The 18,243-nt window shown below is 39.5% G+C and overlaps 11 non-coding genes and 1 pseudogene across 11 annotated transcripts; 11 read left to right on the top strand and 1 right to left on the bottom strand.

Annotated features, from left to right (window-relative positions):
• Nucleotides 1–3,571: 3,571 nt before the first annotated feature.
• Nucleotides 3,572–10,588, bottom strand: LOC139546829 (oocyte zinc finger protein XlCOF6-like; annotated as a pseudogene).
• A 1,774-nt stretch (nt 10,589–12,362) lies between these two features.
• trnal-aag (transfer RNA leucine (anticodon AAG)) lies at nt 12,363–12,444 on the top strand. The gene has a single exon. It is a non-coding gene; the product is annotated as a tRNA-Leu (tRNA).
• Nucleotides 12,445–12,774: 330 nt separating this feature from the next.
• trnal-aag (transfer RNA leucine (anticodon AAG)) lies at nt 12,775–12,857 on the top strand. The gene has a single exon. It is a non-coding gene; the product is annotated as a tRNA-Leu (tRNA).
• Nucleotides 12,858–13,189: 332 nt separating this feature from the next.
• Nucleotides 13,190–13,271, top strand: trnal-aag (transfer RNA leucine (anticodon AAG)). Its single transcript has one exon. It is a non-coding gene; the product is annotated as a tRNA-Leu (tRNA).
• Nucleotides 13,272–13,601: 330 nt separating this feature from the next.
• On the top strand, nt 13,602–13,683 carry trnal-aag (transfer RNA leucine (anticodon AAG)). The gene has a single exon. It is a non-coding gene; the product is annotated as a tRNA-Leu (tRNA).
• A 332-nt stretch (nt 13,684–14,015) lies between these two features.
• trnal-aag (transfer RNA leucine (anticodon AAG)) lies at nt 14,016–14,097 on the top strand. The gene has a single exon. It is a non-coding gene; the product is annotated as a tRNA-Leu (tRNA).
• Nucleotides 14,098–14,842: 745 nt separating this feature from the next.
• Nucleotides 14,843–14,924, top strand: trnal-aag (transfer RNA leucine (anticodon AAG)). The gene has a single exon. It is a non-coding gene; the product is annotated as a tRNA-Leu (tRNA).
• Nucleotides 14,925–15,657: 733 nt separating this feature from the next.
• trnal-aag (transfer RNA leucine (anticodon AAG)) lies at nt 15,658–15,739 on the top strand. Its single transcript has one exon. It is a non-coding gene; the product is annotated as a tRNA-Leu (tRNA).
• A 732-nt stretch (nt 15,740–16,471) lies between these two features.
• On the top strand, nt 16,472–16,553 carry trnal-aag (transfer RNA leucine (anticodon AAG)). The gene has a single exon. It is a non-coding gene; the product is annotated as a tRNA-Leu (tRNA).
• A 329-nt stretch (nt 16,554–16,882) lies between these two features.
• trnal-aag (transfer RNA leucine (anticodon AAG)) lies at nt 16,883–16,964 on the top strand. Its single transcript has one exon. It is a non-coding gene; the product is annotated as a tRNA-Leu (tRNA).
• A 330-nt stretch (nt 16,965–17,294) lies between these two features.
• Nucleotides 17,295–17,376, top strand: trnal-aag (transfer RNA leucine (anticodon AAG)). Its single transcript has one exon. It is a non-coding gene; the product is annotated as a tRNA-Leu (tRNA).
• A 332-nt stretch (nt 17,377–17,708) lies between these two features.
• Nucleotides 17,709–17,790, top strand: trnal-aag (transfer RNA leucine (anticodon AAG)). Its single transcript has one exon. It is a non-coding gene; the product is annotated as a tRNA-Leu (tRNA).
• The last annotated feature ends 453 nt before the right edge of the window (nt 17,791–18,243 follow it).

Genomic DNA, 18,243 nt, shown 5'->3' with positions numbered 1-18,243 from the left:
AAATAAATAAAAATCTATAAAAAATGAGGCTTAACAAATCACATGGACTCACTCTGTGTGAAATAATTGGGTTTGACATGATCTTTGAATGACTAATCCTTCCTCTGTCCCCCCCATACATACACTATCTGTAAGGTCCCTCAGTCTAGTAGTGAATGACTAATCCTTCCTCTGTCCCCCCCATACATACAGCATCTGTACGATCCCTCAGTCTAGTAGTGAATGACTCATCCTTCCTCTGTCCCCCCCATACATACAGCTTCAACATAGAAATGCTACCAACAATAATTTACTGAAACTTGACACAAATGACGAAGACACCTGTGATTCACCAAATTATATTTTGAAAGAGGAAGCAAAGTACTTTAAAACTTCTTGTCAATAGGGGGGCGCTGTTTTCACTTTGGAAAAAATCGTGCCCAAATTAAATTGCCTCGTACTCTATTCTAGATCGTACAATATGCATATTATTATTACTATTGGATAGAAAACACTCTCAAGTTTCTAAAACTGTTTGAATTATATCTGTGAGTAAAACAGAACTCATTTTGCAGCAAACTTCCATACAGGAAGTGAAAAATCTGAAGAAAAAAAAGGCTCTGTTCCAGGGCCTGCCTATTCAATTGCCTAATATTTATCGATATGCATGCACTTCATACGCCTTCCACTAGATGTCAACAGGCAGTGGAAGGTGGAATGGGGTGTCTAGCTTGATCTGAGGCCGAACAAGAGCTTTTGGAGTGACAGGTCTGGAAATGTCTTTGTCTTCTCTGGCGCGCGAAGGACATCGACATTGGCTTCTGAAAAGCGTTCGGTATACACGGCGGATATCTCCGGCTCTGATTTTATTTGATATATGTGATAATAACATCATAAAGTCGTTTTTTTCAACCGAGTTGTATCAGTTTATTCAACGTTTATTGGGAGTTTTGGAATTTTCCGTTCTTTGCGTTGAGAGAAGATGGGCATGTTTGCGCCACATGGCTAGCTAAGGTTGCTAATTCGACAGGAGAAAAGGACATTCTAAAACCAAACAACGATTTATTCTGCACCTAGGACTCCTTGTACAAGATTCTGATGGAAGCTCAGCAAAAGTAAGAACAATTTATGATGTTATTTCGTATTTCTGTGGAAAATGTTCATTCCTATTCTCTGCCGTTTTGGCGGGCACTGTCTCGCAATAACGCAAGCTGTTTGTTATGGTAAAGTTATTTTTTAAAATCTAACACGGCGGTTGCATTAAGAACCAGTGTATCTTTCATTTGCTGTACAACATGTATTTTTTAGTAAACTTTATGATGAGTTATTTGGTCAGATTAGGTGAGTGTCCAAAATAGCTCCGGACATTCTGGTGAATCGATGCTACATATTCACAATGTATAACCACGGTTTGCAGCTCTAAATATGCAAATTTTCGAACAAAACATAAGTGTATTGTATAACCTGATGTTATAAGACTGTCATCTGATGAAGTTGGTCAAGGTTAGTGATTAATTCTATATCTTTTTCTGGTTTTTGCGAATGCTATCTATGCGGTGAATAAATGCGGTTGTGTGTTTGGCTATTGTGGTAAGCTAATAAAATGCTATATTGTGTTTTCGCTGTAAAACACTTAAAAAATCGGAAATATTGGCTGGATTCACAAGATGTTTATCTTTCATTTGCTGTACACCATGTATTTTTCATAAATGTTTCATGATGAGTATTTAGGTATTTCACGTTGCTCTCTGTAATTATTCTGGCTGCTTTGGTGATATTTTTGATAGTAGCTGCAATGTAAAACTATGATTTATACCTCAAATATGCTCATTTTAAAAAAAAAACATAAATTTATTGTATAACATGTTATAAGACTGTCATCTGATGAAGTTGTTTCTTGGTTAGTGACTAATTATATCTCTATTTGGTCGGTTTTGTGATAGCTACCTATGCGGTAGAAAAATGGTGAAAATATGCGGTTGAGTCTTTGGCTATTGTGGTTAGCTAATAGAAATACATAGTGTTTTCCCTGTAAAACATTTTAAAAATCGGAAACGATGGCTGGATTCACAAGATGTTTATCTTTCATTTGCTGTATTGGACTTGTGATTTCATGATATTTATATGCTATTATTTACTTGTGGCGCTATGCTAGGCTATGCTAGTCAGCTTTTACTGATGAGGATGCTCCCGGATCCGGGATGGGTGTTAAGTAAAGGTTAATGTTTTCATTTCCAACTCCACTAACCGAAGCTAATTGTATGGATTGTTTCCCTATTAATAATGTAAAATTAACAGCTGTACAGAAAGACTCATGTGAAGGCCAAATTACAGAAGAGGAACTCATTGATGCAATTAAAGCCTTTAAGGCTTGTAAAACTCCAGGGCTGGATGGCATACCAGTGGAAGTATACCAAACTCCAGGGCTGGATGGCATACCAGTGGAAGTATACCAAACTCCAGGGCTGGATGGCATACCAGTGGAGGTATACCAAACTCCAGGGCTGGATGGCATACCAGTGGAAGTATACCAAACTCCAGGGCTGGATGGCATACCAGTGGAGGTATACCAAACTCCAGGGCTGGATGGCATACCAGTGGAGGTATACCAAACTCCAGGGCTGGATGGCATACCAGTGGAGGTATACCAAACTCCAGGGCTGGATGGCATACCAGTGGAAGTATACCAAACCCCAGGGCTGGATGGCATACCAGTGGAGGTATACCAAACTCCAGGGCTGGATGGCATACCAGTGGAGGTATACCAAACTCCAGGGCTGGATGGCATACCAGTGGAAGTATACCAAACTCCAGGGCTGGATGGCATACCAGTGGAGGTATACCAAACTCCAGGGCTGGATGGCATACCAGTGGAGGTATACCAAACTCCAGGGCTGGATGGCATACCAGTGGAGGTATACCAAACTCCAGGGCTGGATGGCATACCAGTGGAAGTATACCAAACCCCAGGGCTGGATGGCATACCAGTGGAGGTATACCAAACTCCAGGGCTGGATGGCATACCAGTGGAAGTATACCAAACTCCAGGGCTGGATGGCATACCAGTGGAGATATACCAAACTCCAGGGCTGGATGGCATACCAGTGGAAGTATACCAAACTCCAGGGCTGGATGGCATACCAGTGGAGGTATACCAAACTCCAGGGCTGGATGGCATACCAGTGGAGGTATACCAAACTCCAGGGCTGGATGGCATACCAGTGGAGATATACCAAACTCCAGGGCTGGATGGCATACCAGTGGAGGTATACCAAACTCCAGGGCTGGATGGCATACCAGTGGAGGTATACCAAACTCCAGGGCTGGATGGCATACCAGTGGAGATATACCAAACTCCAGGGCTGGATGGCATACCAGTGGAGATATACCAAACTCCAGGGCTGGATGGCATACCAGTGGAAGTATACCAAACTCCAGGGCTGGATGGCATACCAGTGGAGATATACCAAACTCCAGGGCTGGATGGCATACCAGTGGAGATATACCAAACTTTTAGTTTATGTACCCAGAGGACCGTTATTAGCATGTTTATTTAACCACTCCTATATAAATGGTAGATGATCAGACACTCAACAAGAAGGTCTGATTTCTTTATTCATTTTCATTGTGTGTAGATTGATGATGGGGGAAAAAAACATTTTAGAATTAGGCTGTAATGTAACAAAATGTGTAAAAAGTCGAAGGGGTCTGAATACTTTCTGAATGCACTGTACCTCTTTTGAATTATATAATAATTTACATTTAGTAACATCCAAATCATACAATGAAAGACAAGAGGTTTTATACTTGTATTCACACAAGCAACACTCATAATCTAAGCAAAATAGCTATTTTACCTTTTTAAATCTGATTTTAGACATGATCATATCTCGGGATGAAAACACCACAGTAGCTCTCTCTATCTTAGAATAAGGTCATATTTTACCACAACATTCCTCAAGTGTCATTTGTCATGAAATGTCCGCTAGGATCGCTGAGATTAGAATCTGTACTTATCTATTTCATAATTATAATTATATATTTTTTTATCTGATATTATGCATTTTACCACCATTTCCACAAAGTTCTAATGACCATAACACTTATAAACTAATCCATTTCTGATATATATATATATATTTTTTACTCATTGCTCTTGTAATGTAAAGGTCTGAGTTAAATAACACTGAAAATAAACATGTTTAAAATTAAATCAGACTTTTTCCCCAACATGTCCACAGACACTGTGTTTGTACATAATAAATATTATAGTATAATGTAAACTTCAACTAATATAACATTTTTATGATTTATGGACAAACTACAGCAAAATACTTTGGGTTTTATTTTAAATAAGTTAGGTTTTTCTAAAGTAAAACAGTATAAAATGACCCAAGAATTTAATCCGGATGCATTTCAGAGAATTAGGGCTGAAAATGTACAAAATTCAGGCGAAAATAAAATGTATTGAAAATAAGACACTTTGCCTAAACTTAGACCTCAGAATGATAGTTGATTTTTGCAGATGCATCATGGTTTTGTAACTACATTTTCTACAGACATGTTTAAAACTGGTTTCATGAGAATCACCCATATAAACAATTTGATTTCATGTGACATAAACAAAAACACAAATTCTCAGTCAAAAACATCAGACAGAACAGAGCTCCTCAATTATCTCGTGTCTTCTCTTGTGTCAGTTCAGTTTGGTTTTGATCAACACCCTGTTTTATTTCTTTTTTTTGTAAATATTTATATAGTCGCCGGCATTATTAAAACTCTCTCTGGGCAAGAAAAGTTATCTGGTGTGTTTTCCCCTGATCGGGAAAATGTATTTGCACAGTGAGAGCAGTGGTATGTCTTCTTTCATGCTTATTCAGATGCCTTAACCGGTTAAATCTCTTTCCCAACTGGGAACAGTGAAAAGTCTTACCCTGTCCTGTGTGTCCTCTCATGACTATTCAGGGCCCCTAACTTAGTAAAACTCTTTCCACACAGGAAGCAGAGGTGAGGCTTCTCTCCTGTGTGTGTGTTCTCCCATGTTTTTTCAGATACCCAAAGTGGGTAAAACTCTTTCCACACAGGGAGCATTGGTAGGGCTTTTCCCGGGTGTGTGTCCTCTCATGCTCTTTTAGGTTCCCTGACCGGGTAAAACTCTTTCCACACTGGGAACATTGGAAAGGCTTTTCTTGTGTGTGTGTCCTCTCATGCTCTTTTAGATTCTCTAACCGGGTAAAATTCTTTCCACACTGGGAACATTTGAAAGGTTTTTCTCCTGTGTGTGTCCTAGCATGCCTATTCAGGTCCCCTAACTGGGTAAAACTTTTTCCACACTGGGAGCAGAGGTGAGGCTTCTCTCCTGTGTGTGTTGTCACATGTTTTTTCAGATACCCTAATTGGGTAAAACTCTTTCCACACAGGGAGCATGGGTAGGGCTTTTCTCTCGTGTGTGTCCTCTCATGCTCTTTTAGGTTCCCTAACCGGGTGAAATTCTTTCCACACTGGGAACATTGGAAAGGCTTTTCTCCTGTGTGTGTCCTCTCATGCCTATTCAGGTCGCCTAACTGGGTAAAACTCTTTCCACACTGGGAGCAGAGATGAGGCTTCTCTCCTGTGTGTGCTTTCTCATGGTTTTTCAGATGCGCTAAGTAGGTAAAACTTTTTCCACACTGGGAGCAGTGGAAAGGCTTCTGTCCTGTGTGTATTTTCTCATGATCTTTTAGGTTCCCTAACTGAGTAAAACACTTTCCACATTGAGAGCATTGGAAAGGCTTCTCTCCTGTGTGTATTCGCTCATGATCTTTTAGGCTCCCTAACTGGGTAAAACGCTTTTCACACTGAGAGCATTGGAAAGGCTTCTCTCCTGTGTGTATTCTCTCATGCTCCTTAAGGCTCCCTAACAACCTAAAACTCTTTCCACATTGGGAACAGTGGTAAGGCTTCTCTCCTGTGTGTATTTTCTTGTGTCTTTTCAGGCTCGCTAACTGAATAAAATTCTTTCCACACTGGGAACATTGGAAAGGCTCTTCTCCCGTGTGTGTCCTCTCATGCTTTTTTAGGTTCCGTAACTTAGTAAAACTCTTTCCACGGCTGAAGCAGCGGCGTCGTCTCGCTCGTTTGGACGTCTCTGGGTCTGGTTCCTCCGAGGGACTCTTGCTGCTGTCAGAGTGAGAGTCTGGTCTCTCTCCTGCCAAAGACAGAGTATTTAGTTCAACAGAATATTTAGTTCAACAGAGTATTTAGTTCAACAGAGAGACCTGAATGAAACCTCCACATACATTTTACTTTGACATCTTAGTCATTTAGAAGACACTCTTATCCAGAGTGAGTCCATCAACAGTTAAGATGATATGCCTAGAATGACAGCGAATCACAGCGAAGCTCCGAAAACCCATTGTTATTCTCTTTCTTCTTCTTCTTGAACTTCCCCATTTAAATCCTTCATAAATCCACTCTACAAGGGCCTATCAACTTGAAATATTTTAGGGTCATCAAATCCATTACCACGATGAACCATGTTAAGTTTGGCATTGATATGTTAAAAAAAGAAGGAAACTATTAACCATTTACTTTTTACTAAACGCTAATGATTTAAAATAAATCATTAAACAAATCTACTTCTCATAAACTAAGTCAGATTCACTCCAAATTTGTTGGTCTTTGGACTCACGACATCAGTCATTAAAGGTTTTGAGAAAAAATTGGTTGCTGCATTTAAATATGGCCGCACTGTAGCTATAGATGCACGTTACCACATATGCTAATGCTAATTAATGCTAATGCTAAAAAAACTTGAAAAATCTTCTCATGAACCAGCTATAGATGCACGTTACCACATATGCTAATGCTAATGCTAATTAATGCTAATGCTAATTAAAAAAAAAAATCTTCTCATGAACCAGCTATAGATGCACGTTACCACAATATGCTAATGCTAATTAATGATAATGCTAAAAATACTTGAAAAATCTTTTCATGAACCATAAGTCAGATTGACTCCAGATGTGGTATATATACTCAATTAATTAGCCTCTAATGAACTTGAGAATGATTAATTGCTGCACTCGAAGTCGGCCACGCTACACTAAATGGCACCATATCACACCAAGGCTCTAGGAATTTAATAGATTTGCAATGTACACTTTATGTACAAGTCCTTAGTAGCTGTGTGATTATAAAGTTACTGCAACCTTACGATGGCTGCACCAGACCAGTTGGTGGCACTATAGATATCATTGGCACCAGTGGAGATATCATTGGCAACAGTGGAGATATCATTGGCACCAGTGGAGATATCATTGGCACCACTATAGATATCATTGGCACCAGTGGAGATATCATTGGCACCAGTGGCACCATAGGAGCAATGACTATTGATCAAGTGGACTTTGTCTCATGCAAATGAATGTCAGATTTAAATTATGCAGATGAACAATGTGAAATATCGTGATTAGTATAATCACATATTGTTTCCCTATTATGGGGGCTGAATGTAGTGAAATGTGCATAATTTATTCAGGACAATTAGAAACCGGAAGTCCTGTCTGTCTTGTGCAGTCAGCGTATCACAGCTGAGAGTGTATTGAAGTATTTTGGAATGCTAATGTGCATTTAAAAGGGACTTGTGGTCATGTGGCGGAGCAATTCCCGTACCTGGCTGTGATGCAGCCAGGTCAGGACGCTTTCGACGGTACAACAGTAGTATTTTGGAGAAAACCCGGGGGGAATGCCGAATTTTCTTCAGCCTTAAGAATCAGAGGCGCTGTTGTGCCCTCTTAATAAAGACTGGTGGTGTGAGGTTGGCTATGCGGTTAGATTTTAACAGGAGGCAATAACAGATCTTGACTTTTCTTGCCCAGAGATAGTTTTATTATTTGCAAGTGGAGGAATAATTCCGGCGACTGTATTTACCCCAAAAAACTAAACAAAAACAGGGCGCTGATCAAAGACAAACTGACCTGAATAAAAATAAGTAGAGCTCTATGGAAAACAAAATACTTAAATATGTGATTTGTTTCAGGAAACGTATGTCGATCGTCACGACTTCAAAGGAGAGGATTTTTAACGTAAACATATATCTTTTTTAATCAAAATGTGTTTTTAGGCAGAAATGCCTTCTGGAACATGTGAACTTTCACCTGCCTTAATAACAAACTTGTATGCCATCTGTAAATACGAATAATATTGTTAAAATGACGATCCTAGTTGGTTTAGCCAACGGAAAAAGTCATGAACCTTCCTGCTAGCCATGATAACGTTAGGCCAACAAGACAGTGTCCAAGTTCTAAAATTCTCCAGTAGAATACCCTGCTTTTATTTCGTCATACTCACAATCATATGCTATTTACTGTAATTAGCTCGCCATTAACTTGTAAATAACTTGCAAATAATGATCTTGTTGCAGCTTATTTTCCTGTAATAATTAATACAAATGAGCTAAAGTTAAGACATTGTCAGCTATATGATATAGTCATTATTTGAACTGGCTAGCCAGCTAACTTATTGTTAGATAGCCAGCTAACTTATTGTTGGATAGCCAGCTAACTTATTGTTAGATAGCCGGCTAACTTATTGTTAGATAGCCGGCTAACTTATTGTCAGATAGCCGGCTAACTTATTGTCAGACAGCCGGCTAAATTATTGTCAGATAGCCGGCTAACTTATTGTCAGATAGCCGGCTAACTTATTGTCAGATAGCCGGCTAACTTATTGTCAGATAGCCGGCTAACTTATTGTCAGATAGCCGGCTAACTTATTGTCAGATAGCCGGCTAACTTATTGTCAGATAGCCGGCTAACTTATTGTCAGATAGCCGGCTAACTTATTGTCAGATAGCCGGCTAACTTATTGTCAGATAGCCGGCTAACTTATTGTCAGATAGCCGGCTAACTTATTGTCAGATAGCCGGCTAACTTATTGTTAGATAGCCAGCCAACTTATTGTTAGATAGCCGGCTAATTTATTGTTAGATAGCCGGCTAACAAACTAGAAACAAACCAAAACATTGTTTAGAAAGTTTGTTTTAGTCACCTGGTTTGACAGATTGAAATATACTAAATTCATTTTTAAACATATGGGTTTGTTGGTGTTAAAATACACCAGTTATGCTATTTTGGACCACCAGACTGATGATGTCATGCAGCCTGTCGTTTTTGTGTTTATAATTTTTTTAAACGACAACACGTTTGATGACAATAGAATGTTCATGATGTCCCTGCGACAACTGTCTACAGACATGTCGATAGACGTAGTATAAACCAGCCTTTAGTCTTGAAATCTTTGGTTGTTTACTACACTACCATACTCACTCTGTTTAGCACATGGCCTCACATGTGAATCCTTAAAGAGATGGGTGGGGCTAAGGCTTAAGAGGGTGTGAACGATGCTGAAAGGGTGTAGACATAGATGAGCTCTCCAGTAGGTGTACCAAAATATTCAAGGGGCCATTTTCTCAAAATTGTTCCCTCAACTGCAGTGTATGATATACCATTTTCTAGCTCCGAGTCTCTACTTTACCATGTGACCTAGACACCCCAAACCAACGTTGGATTGATCACAGGGTAGGGACACATATTACACACCCTTTTGGTTTTCCCATAAAGAACTTATACAATTTATATAAATATTTAAAATATGTCTATAGCTCTTCAACCACGTGACCTATCAGCCTTATTTCAACTGTTCATTATTCCTGTTATAAGTAGACAAGTTGCACACCCTTTGGTTTTATCTCTTTGCTTTTCTCATAGCATTTTAGCAACATTTGTAGAATATATATATATATATATATTTAAATGATTATATACATATATTCATATATTTAAATTATATATAATATATACTTATATATACTTAAATATACTTTAAAAAAGTACTTAAAATTCAATAGCTCCTTCACAATGTGACTGAAACACCTCAAACCAACTTCAGGGTAGGTTTTCCCATAAAGCACTTTCATGTTTTTAGATAAATACTTGAAACGTTCTATAGCTCAACCATGTGACCTAGCAATCTTCAACAACTGAAGAGTTGTGCCCCTGTTTCTAAGACAGTAACATTACTTACTAGTATTAATCAGATCTCCAGTATCTTCATCCTCCTCTTTCAACGTCACAGTAATCTCCCCCTCTTCCACTCCAAAAACAGCATCCTCCTCTTTCACTCTGAAAGCTTCTTCTTCTTTCACTGTAACTTCTTCCACTGTAACTTCTTCCTCTTCTTTCACTATAACTTCTTCTTTCACTGTAACAGCCTCATCCTCTACTTCTGTTTTTACTGTGACAACCTCCTCTTCCTTTTCCTCTTTCACGAGACCCTCTTTCTCCGTCCAGCAGACCTCCTCTTCATTAGCACGGGGGTAGTAGTTTAGTGAGTTCATGGTCGGGGATGTTAACTAGCTAGATAGTTAGCATTAGCAAACAGCCTAGTGCTACTGCTAACTTAGCAAGCCATCTACCCAACCAACAACGTAAATAGATAAGACAGAAGTATGTTCAAAACACACTGAATAATATATACCAAAACAGACTAAAGAAATGTAATGTGTTTTGCCTTTGTCGGCTACGAAGCTGGCTGACTATACTTGTTATTGTTGAAGAAGCGTCCTCCTGTCCACTAGATTATACGTCACACTCTGGCAGCATCACCTGAGACTCACAACGCCATCTGCTGACTGGAGTGGGTAAAGCCGTTGAGAAAAATATTTTCAGACAAAACGTTTATTTAATTTTTTATTTAATCGAAGTTTGATATTATGTGGAAACGTACAAAAGATAAGAAGGCGTTGATTGATTAGTGCAGTGAACATGTAAATACTGCACATCTGCATAAACATTTAAGGCAAATTCATATTCATTCCTTGAAACAGATAATATAACAAATAACAGCTTGGTCAATACAATAAATAGCGTAACAATGAACGTCCACTAGTGGCTAACACAATAAAAAAAACATGAAATTGCATTAATCAAATCCTTTTTACAGTCATCAACAGGGTTTTCTCTGACATGGTGGATAAAATACTGACAGGAACATTCATGAGGAAGTGAATGTTTTTCATTACAACATCTTATCGATGTTGTTATCAGAACAACGTCATCAAAGTGTCGGATGCAACGTTCACGTGGACATAGCAAGTCGGACATTTTCCAAGTTTCCTAGTTCAGACTAGCATGTGAACGCTTTTATCACAGCCAGATTGGGGAAACCCAGACATATCACATGGTCTATGAATCTGAAGCAACCATTTAGAACTTCTCACCACCAAATATGGTGATTAGAGGAAGTCCTGGAAGTGGGAGAAGATGGCGCTTGACGAAACTTGGCCGACATTTTGCTAATTATCTCTTCTATGAAAAATTCGATCTCAAATACAGTTTTCTGTTCCCAAAAAATTAAATCTGTTAAGAACAGAGTACACTAAATTTTGTAGAGTTGACCCTTTCTAAATTATTTAAAAAATATTGCATTGTAAAAGAGTGCAAGGCGAATTGAGTTATTGCAAGCGCAATTCACAGAGTAGGCGTTTCCTAATGGAAATATGCAAATACGTGCTAAAACACGCCAATAGAATCTCACTAGTTCGTGCTTGGCTCTGCCCACCTCCTTTGTTCTGTTCCACTGTGCATCATTAGCTGCCATTAGAAACAACAGCAATGATACATCTTGTGTTAGTTATCAGTGGGCGCGTTCGAACGGATCACTTTTGTCAAGACATTGACTAACATCAACGCCTTCAAAGTGTGTTGCATTATGGGTATACAAATGTTTCCACAATTTCAAACATAAATCAATTAAATATCCTACTTGCTATAATATAGCTAATGTATTTATCTGGCTGTAATGTTGTGCTCCATGTTAAAGCCTACAATGTTTATTGTCTGTAACATTGTTGTCACCAAACAAATTCAAACATTGTGGATGGTATATTAACTTTAAGTGTGACTAAAATGTAATACAGTACAATATTGTAGGTTACACATGGGTTATGGCGATTTCTACACTGCCAATTACAGAGTCAAGAGGTTTATGTAGTAAAAAAATTTGAGCTCAATGTTAAACAGTAGTGGAAAAAGTACCCAATTGTCATACTTGAGTAAAAGTAAAGATACCTTAATAGAAAATGACTCAATTAAAATTGAAAGTTAACTATTAAAATACCACTTGAGTAAAAGACTAAAAGTATTTGTTTTTAAATATACTTAAGTATCATATATAAATAATTTCTTATATTAAAAAATATAATCAAAAAAGATGAACGAAGGAAGAGCAACATGAGATCCATAAAGATTTTAAAGAAGAAAATGAAAAAAAAGACAAAGTTACAAGGGAGTGCCGATGCTCTAGGTAACTGACGGGAAAGTGTGGACATTTTGCTAAAGCAGGGTAGTGTGGCCGAGCGGTCTAAGGCGCTGGATTAAGGCTCCAGTCTCTACGGAGGCGTGGGTTCAAATCCCACCACTGCCATCTTTACTGAGTTTGTTTGCGCAAGGACAGATAAAGGGAATCCAGGCTTTACCCCAATTCCCACGTCTGTTATTGACTTTTTCTCCTGCGTTTTTCAGATTCAATCTGCTTCAGACATAAAAGCAGAAACAAATTATAAGTGTACACGAAGGAAGAAAGAGCATCATGAGATAAATTAAGATTTTTAAAAAGAAAATCAAAACGATGAAGGAAGAGCAACATGAGATCCATAAAGATTTTAAAAAAGACAATTAAAAAGAAGACAAAGTTACAAGGGAGTGCCGATGCTCTAGGTAACTGACGGGAAAGTGTGACAATTTTGCTAAAGCAGGTTAGTGTGGCCGAGCGGTCTAAGGCGCTGGATTAAGGCTCCAGTCTCTACAGAGGCGTGGGTTCAAATCCCACCACTGCCATCTTTTTTGAGTTTGTTTGCGCAAGGACAAATAAAGGGAATCCAGCCTTAACCCCAATTCCCACGTCTGTTATTGAAATTATCTGCTGCGTTTTTCAGATTCAATCTGCTTCAGACATAAAAGCAGAAACTAATTATAAGTGTACACGAAGGAAGAAAGAGCATCATGAGATAAATTAAGATTTTTTAAAAGAAAATCAAAAACGATGAAGGAAGAGCAACATGAGATCCATAAAGATTTTAAAGAAGACAATTAAAAAGAAGACAAAGTTACAAGGGAGTGCCGATGCTCTAGGTAACTGATGGGAAAGTGTGAACATTTTGCTAAAGCAAGGTAGTGTGGCCGAGCGGACTAAGGCGCTGGATTAAGGCTCCAGTCTCTACGGAGGCGTGGGTTCAAATCCCACCACTGCCATCTTTATTGAGTTTGTTTTCGCAAGGACAAATAAAGGGAATCCAGCCTTTACCCCAATTCCCACATCTGTTATTGAATTTTCTCCTGCGTTTTTCAGATTCAATCTGCTTCAGACATAAAAGCAGAAACTAATTATAAGTGTACACGAAGGAAGAAAGAGCATCATGAGATAAATTAAGATTTTTAAAAAGAAAATCAAAACGATGAAGGAAGAGCAACATGAGATCCATAAAGATTTTAAAGAAGAAAATTAAAAAGAAGACAAAGTTACAAGGGAGTGCCGATGCTCTAGGTAACTGACGGGAAAGTGTGACAATTTTGCTAAAGCAGGGTAGTGTGGCCGAGCGGTCTAAGGCGCTGGATTAAGGCTCCAGTCTCTACAGAGGCGTGGGTTCAAATCCCACCACTGACATCTTTTTTGAGTTTGTAAGCGCAAGGACAAATAAAGGGAATCCAGCCTTAACCCCAATTCCCACGTCTGTTATTGAAATTATCTGCTGCGTTTTTCAGATTCAATCTGCTTCAGACATAAAAGCAGAAACTAATTATAAGTGTACACGAAGGAAGAAAGAGCAACATGAGATAAATTAAGATTTTTTAAAAGAAAATCAAAAACGATGAAGGAAGAGCAACATGAGATCCATAAAGATTTTAAAGAAGACAATTAAAAAGAAGACAAAGTTACAAGGGAGAGCCGATGCTCTAGGTAACTGATGGGAAAGTGTGAACATTTTGCTAAAGCAAGGTAGTGTGGCCGAGCGGACTAAGGCGCTGGATTAAGGCTCCAGTCTCTACGGAGGCGTGGGTTCAAATCCCACCACTGCCATCTTTATTGAGTTTGTTTTCGCAAGGACAAATAAAGGGAATCCAGCCTTTACCCCAATTCCCACATCTGTTATTGAATTTTCTCCTGCGTTTTTCAGATTCAATCTGCTTCAGACATAAAAGCAGAAACTAATTATAAGTGTACACGAAGGAAGAAAGAGCATCATGAGATAAATTAAGATTTTTAAAAAGAAAATCAAAACGATGAAGGAAGAGCAACATGAGATCAATAAAGATTTTAAAGAAGAAAATTAAAAAGAAGACAAAGTTACAAGGGAGTGCCGATGCTCTAGGTTACTGACGGGAAAGTGTGACTGTTTTGCTAAAGCAGGGTAGTGTGGCCGAGCGGTCTAAGGCGCTGGATTAAGGCTCCAGTCTCTACGGAGGCTTGAGTTCAAATCCCACCACTGCCATCTTTATTGAGTTTGTTTGCGCAAGGACAAATAAAGGGAATCCAGCCTTAACCCCAATTCCCACGTCTGTTATTGAAATTATCTGCAGCGTTTTTCAGATTCAATCTGCTTCAGACATAAAAGCAGAAACTAATTATAAGTGTACACGAAGGAAGAAAGAGCAACATGAGATAAATTAAGATTTTTTTAAAGAAAATCAAAAACGATGAAGGAAGAGCAACATGAGATCCATAAAGATTTTAAAGAAGACAATTAAAAAGAAGACAAAGTTACAAGGGGAGTGCCGATGCTCTAGGTAACTGATGGGAAAGTGTGAACATTTTGCTAAAGCAAGCTAGTGTGGCCGAGCGGTCTAAGGCGCTGGATTAAGGCTCCAGTCTCTACGGAGGCGTGGGTTCAAATCCCACCACTGCCATCTTTGTTGGGTTTGTTTGCGAAAGTTATCACATGTTCTGCTTTTTTCCAGGGTTTTTACGTTCATGTAGGACCATGCAAGGAAGAAAATAACAAATGTTGTGTAGCACGGATGAGGTTGCAACTCACGCGTGAAGTCCATCGTCCTTAACCAATCAGCCACCAAGTCCTGTGCTCTCGCGGTGGCAGACGCACCTCCTACCGGTGGTTGTTTATGTCAAAGACCTGATTGGAAACAAGGAAAGTTGGACTGGGCCGTGCGTCGATCCCAGCAGTCCATTTTAACAGTGGGTACTGTGGCCTAGCTGTCCAGAGCACTGGATTTAAGGATCCAGTATTTTCAGAGGTGTGGGTGCAAAGTCCACCGCTGCAACTTTTTCTCAACAGAAAACTGTAATGGTTCTCAACAAGGCCACCAAGGACACTGGACAAATAAAGGGAATCCAGCCTTTACCCTAATTCCCACGTCTGTTATTGAAATTATCTGCTGCGTTTTTCAGATTAGATCTGCTTCAGACATAAAAGCAGAAACTAATTGTAAGTGTACACGAAGGAAGAAAGAGCAACATGAGATAAATTAAGATTTTTAAAAAGAAAATCAAAAACAATGAAGGAAGAGCAACATGAGATCCATAAAGATTTTAAAGAAGAAAATTAAAAAGAAGACAAAGTTACAAGGGAGTGCCGATGCTCTAGGTAACTGACGGGAAAGTGTGAACATTTTGCTAAAGCAGGGTAGTGTGGCCGAGCGGTCTAAGGCGCTGGATTAAGGCTCCAGTCTCTACGGAGGCGTGGGTTCAAATCCCACCACTGCCATCTTTATTGAGTTTGTTTGCGCAAGCTATCACATGTTCTGCTTTTTTTCAGGGTTTTTACGTTCATGTAGGACCATGCAAGGAAGAAAATAACAAATGTTGTGTGGCTCGGATGGGGTTGCAACTCACGCATGCAGTCCATCGCCTTAACCAATCAGCCACCAAGTCCTGTGCTCTCGCGGTGGCAGACGCACCTCCTACCGGTGGTTGTTTATGTCAAAGCCTTGATTGGAAACAAGGAAAGTTGGACTGGGCCGTGCGTCGATCCCAGCAGTCCATTTTAACAGTGGGTACTGTGGCCGAGCTGTCCAGAGCACTGGATTTAAGGATCCAGTCTTTTCAGAGGTGTGGGTGCAAAGCCCACCGCTGCAACTTTTTCTCAACAGAAAACTGTAATGGTTCTCAACAAGGCCACCAAGGACACCGGACAAATAAAGGGAATCCAGCCTTTACCCCAATTCCCACGTCTGTTATTGAAATTATCTGCTGAGTTTTTCAGATTCAATCTGCTTCAGACATAAAAGCAGAAACTAATTATAAGTGTACACGAAGGAAGAAAGAGCATCATGAGATAAATTAAGATTTTTTAAAAGAAAATCAAAAACGATGAAGGAAGAGCAACATGAGATCCATAAAGATTTTAAAGAAGAAAATTAAAAAGAAGACAAAGTTACAAGGGAGTGCCGATGCTCTAGGTAACTGACGGGAAAGTGTGGACATTTTGCTAAAGCAGGGTAGTGTGGCCGAGCGGTCTAAGGCGCTGGATTAAGGCTCCAGTCTCTACGGAGGCGTGGGTTCAAATCCCACCACTGCCATCTTTATTGAGTTTGTTTGCGCAAGGACAAATAAAGGGAATCCAGCCTTAACCCCAATTCCCACGTCTGTTATTGAAATTATCTGCTGCGTTTTTCAGATTCAATCTGCTTCAGACATAAAAGCAGAAACTAATTATAAGTGTACACGAAGAAAGAGCAACATGAGATAAATTAAGATTTTTAAAAAGAAAATAAAAAAACAATGAAGGAAGAGCAACATGAGATCCATAAAGATTTTAAAGAAGACAATTAAAAAGAAGACAAAGTTACAAGGGAGTGCCGATGCTCTAGGTAACTGATGGGAAAGTGTGAACATTTTGCTAAAGCAAGGTAGTGTGGCCGAGCGGACTAAGGCGCTGGATTAAGGCTCCAGTCTCTACGGAGGCGTGGGTTCAAATCCCACCACTGCCATCTTTATTGAGTTTGTTTTCGCAAGGACAAATAAAGGGAATCCAGCCTTTACCCCAATTCCCACATCTGTTATTGAATTTTCTCCTGCGTTTTTCAGATTCAATCTGCTTCAGACATAAAAGCAGAAACTAATTATAAGTGTACACGAAGGAAGAAAGAGCATCATGAGATAAATTAAGATTTTTAAAAAGAAAATCAAAACGATGAAGGAAGAGCAACATGAGATCAATAAAGATTTTAAAGAAGAAAATTAAAAAGAAGACAAAGTTACAAGGGAGTGCCGATGCTCTAGGTTACTGACGGGAAAGTGTGACTGTTTTGCTAAAGCAGGGTAGTGTGGCCGAGCGGTCTAAGGCTCTGGATTAAGGCTCCAGTCTCTACGGAGGCGTGGGTTCAAATCCCACCACTGCCATCTTTATTGAGTTTGTTTGCGCAAGGACAAATAAAGGGAATCCAGCCTTAACCCCAATTCCCACGTCTGTTATTGAAATTATCTGCAGCGTTTTTCAGATTCAATCTGCTTCAGACATAAAAGCAGAAACTAATTATAAGTGTACACGAAGGAAGAAAGAGCAACATGAGATAAATTAAGATTTTTTAAAAGAAAATCAAAAACGATGAAGGAAGAGCAACATGAGATCCATAAAGATTTTAAAGAAGACAATTAAAAAGAAGACAAAGTTACAAGGGAGAGCCGATGCTCTAGGTAACTGATGGGAAAGTGTGAACATTTTACTAAAGCAAGGTAGTGTGGCCGAGCGGACTAAGGCGCTGGATTAAGGCTCCAGTCTCTACGGAGGCGTGGGTTCAAATCCCACCACTGCCATCTTTGTTGAGTTTGTTTGCGAAAGTTATCACATGTTCTGCTTTTTTCCAGGGTTTTTACGTTCATGTAGGACCATGCAAGGAAGAAAATAACAAATGTTGTGTAGCACGGATGAGGTTGCAACTCACGCGTGAAGTCCATCGTCCTTAACCAATCAGCCACCAAGTCCTGTCCTCTCGCGGTGGCAGACGCACCTCCTACCGGTGGTTGTTTATGTCAAAGCCTTCATTGGAAACAAGGAAAGTTGGACTGGGCCGTGCATCGATCCCAGCAGTCCATTTTAACAGTGGGTACTGTGGCCGAGCTGTCCAGAGCACTGGATTTAAGGATCCCAGTCTTTTCAGAGGTGTGGGTGCAAAGTCCACCGCTGCAACTTTTTCTCAACAGAAAACAGTAATGGTTCTCAAACAAGGCCACCAAGGACACCGGACAAATAAAGGGAATCCAGCCTTT

The sequence above is a fragment of the Salvelinus alpinus genome, chromosome 2, assembly GCF_045679555.1.
Source record: "Salvelinus alpinus chromosome 2, SLU_Salpinus.1, whole genome shotgun sequence".
NCBI lineage: Eukaryota > Metazoa > Chordata > Actinopteri > Salmoniformes > Salmonidae > Salvelinus > Salvelinus alpinus.
The sequence above is the reverse complement of the archived record's forward strand: the minus strand, read 5'-3'. Positions and strand labels throughout refer to the sequence as shown.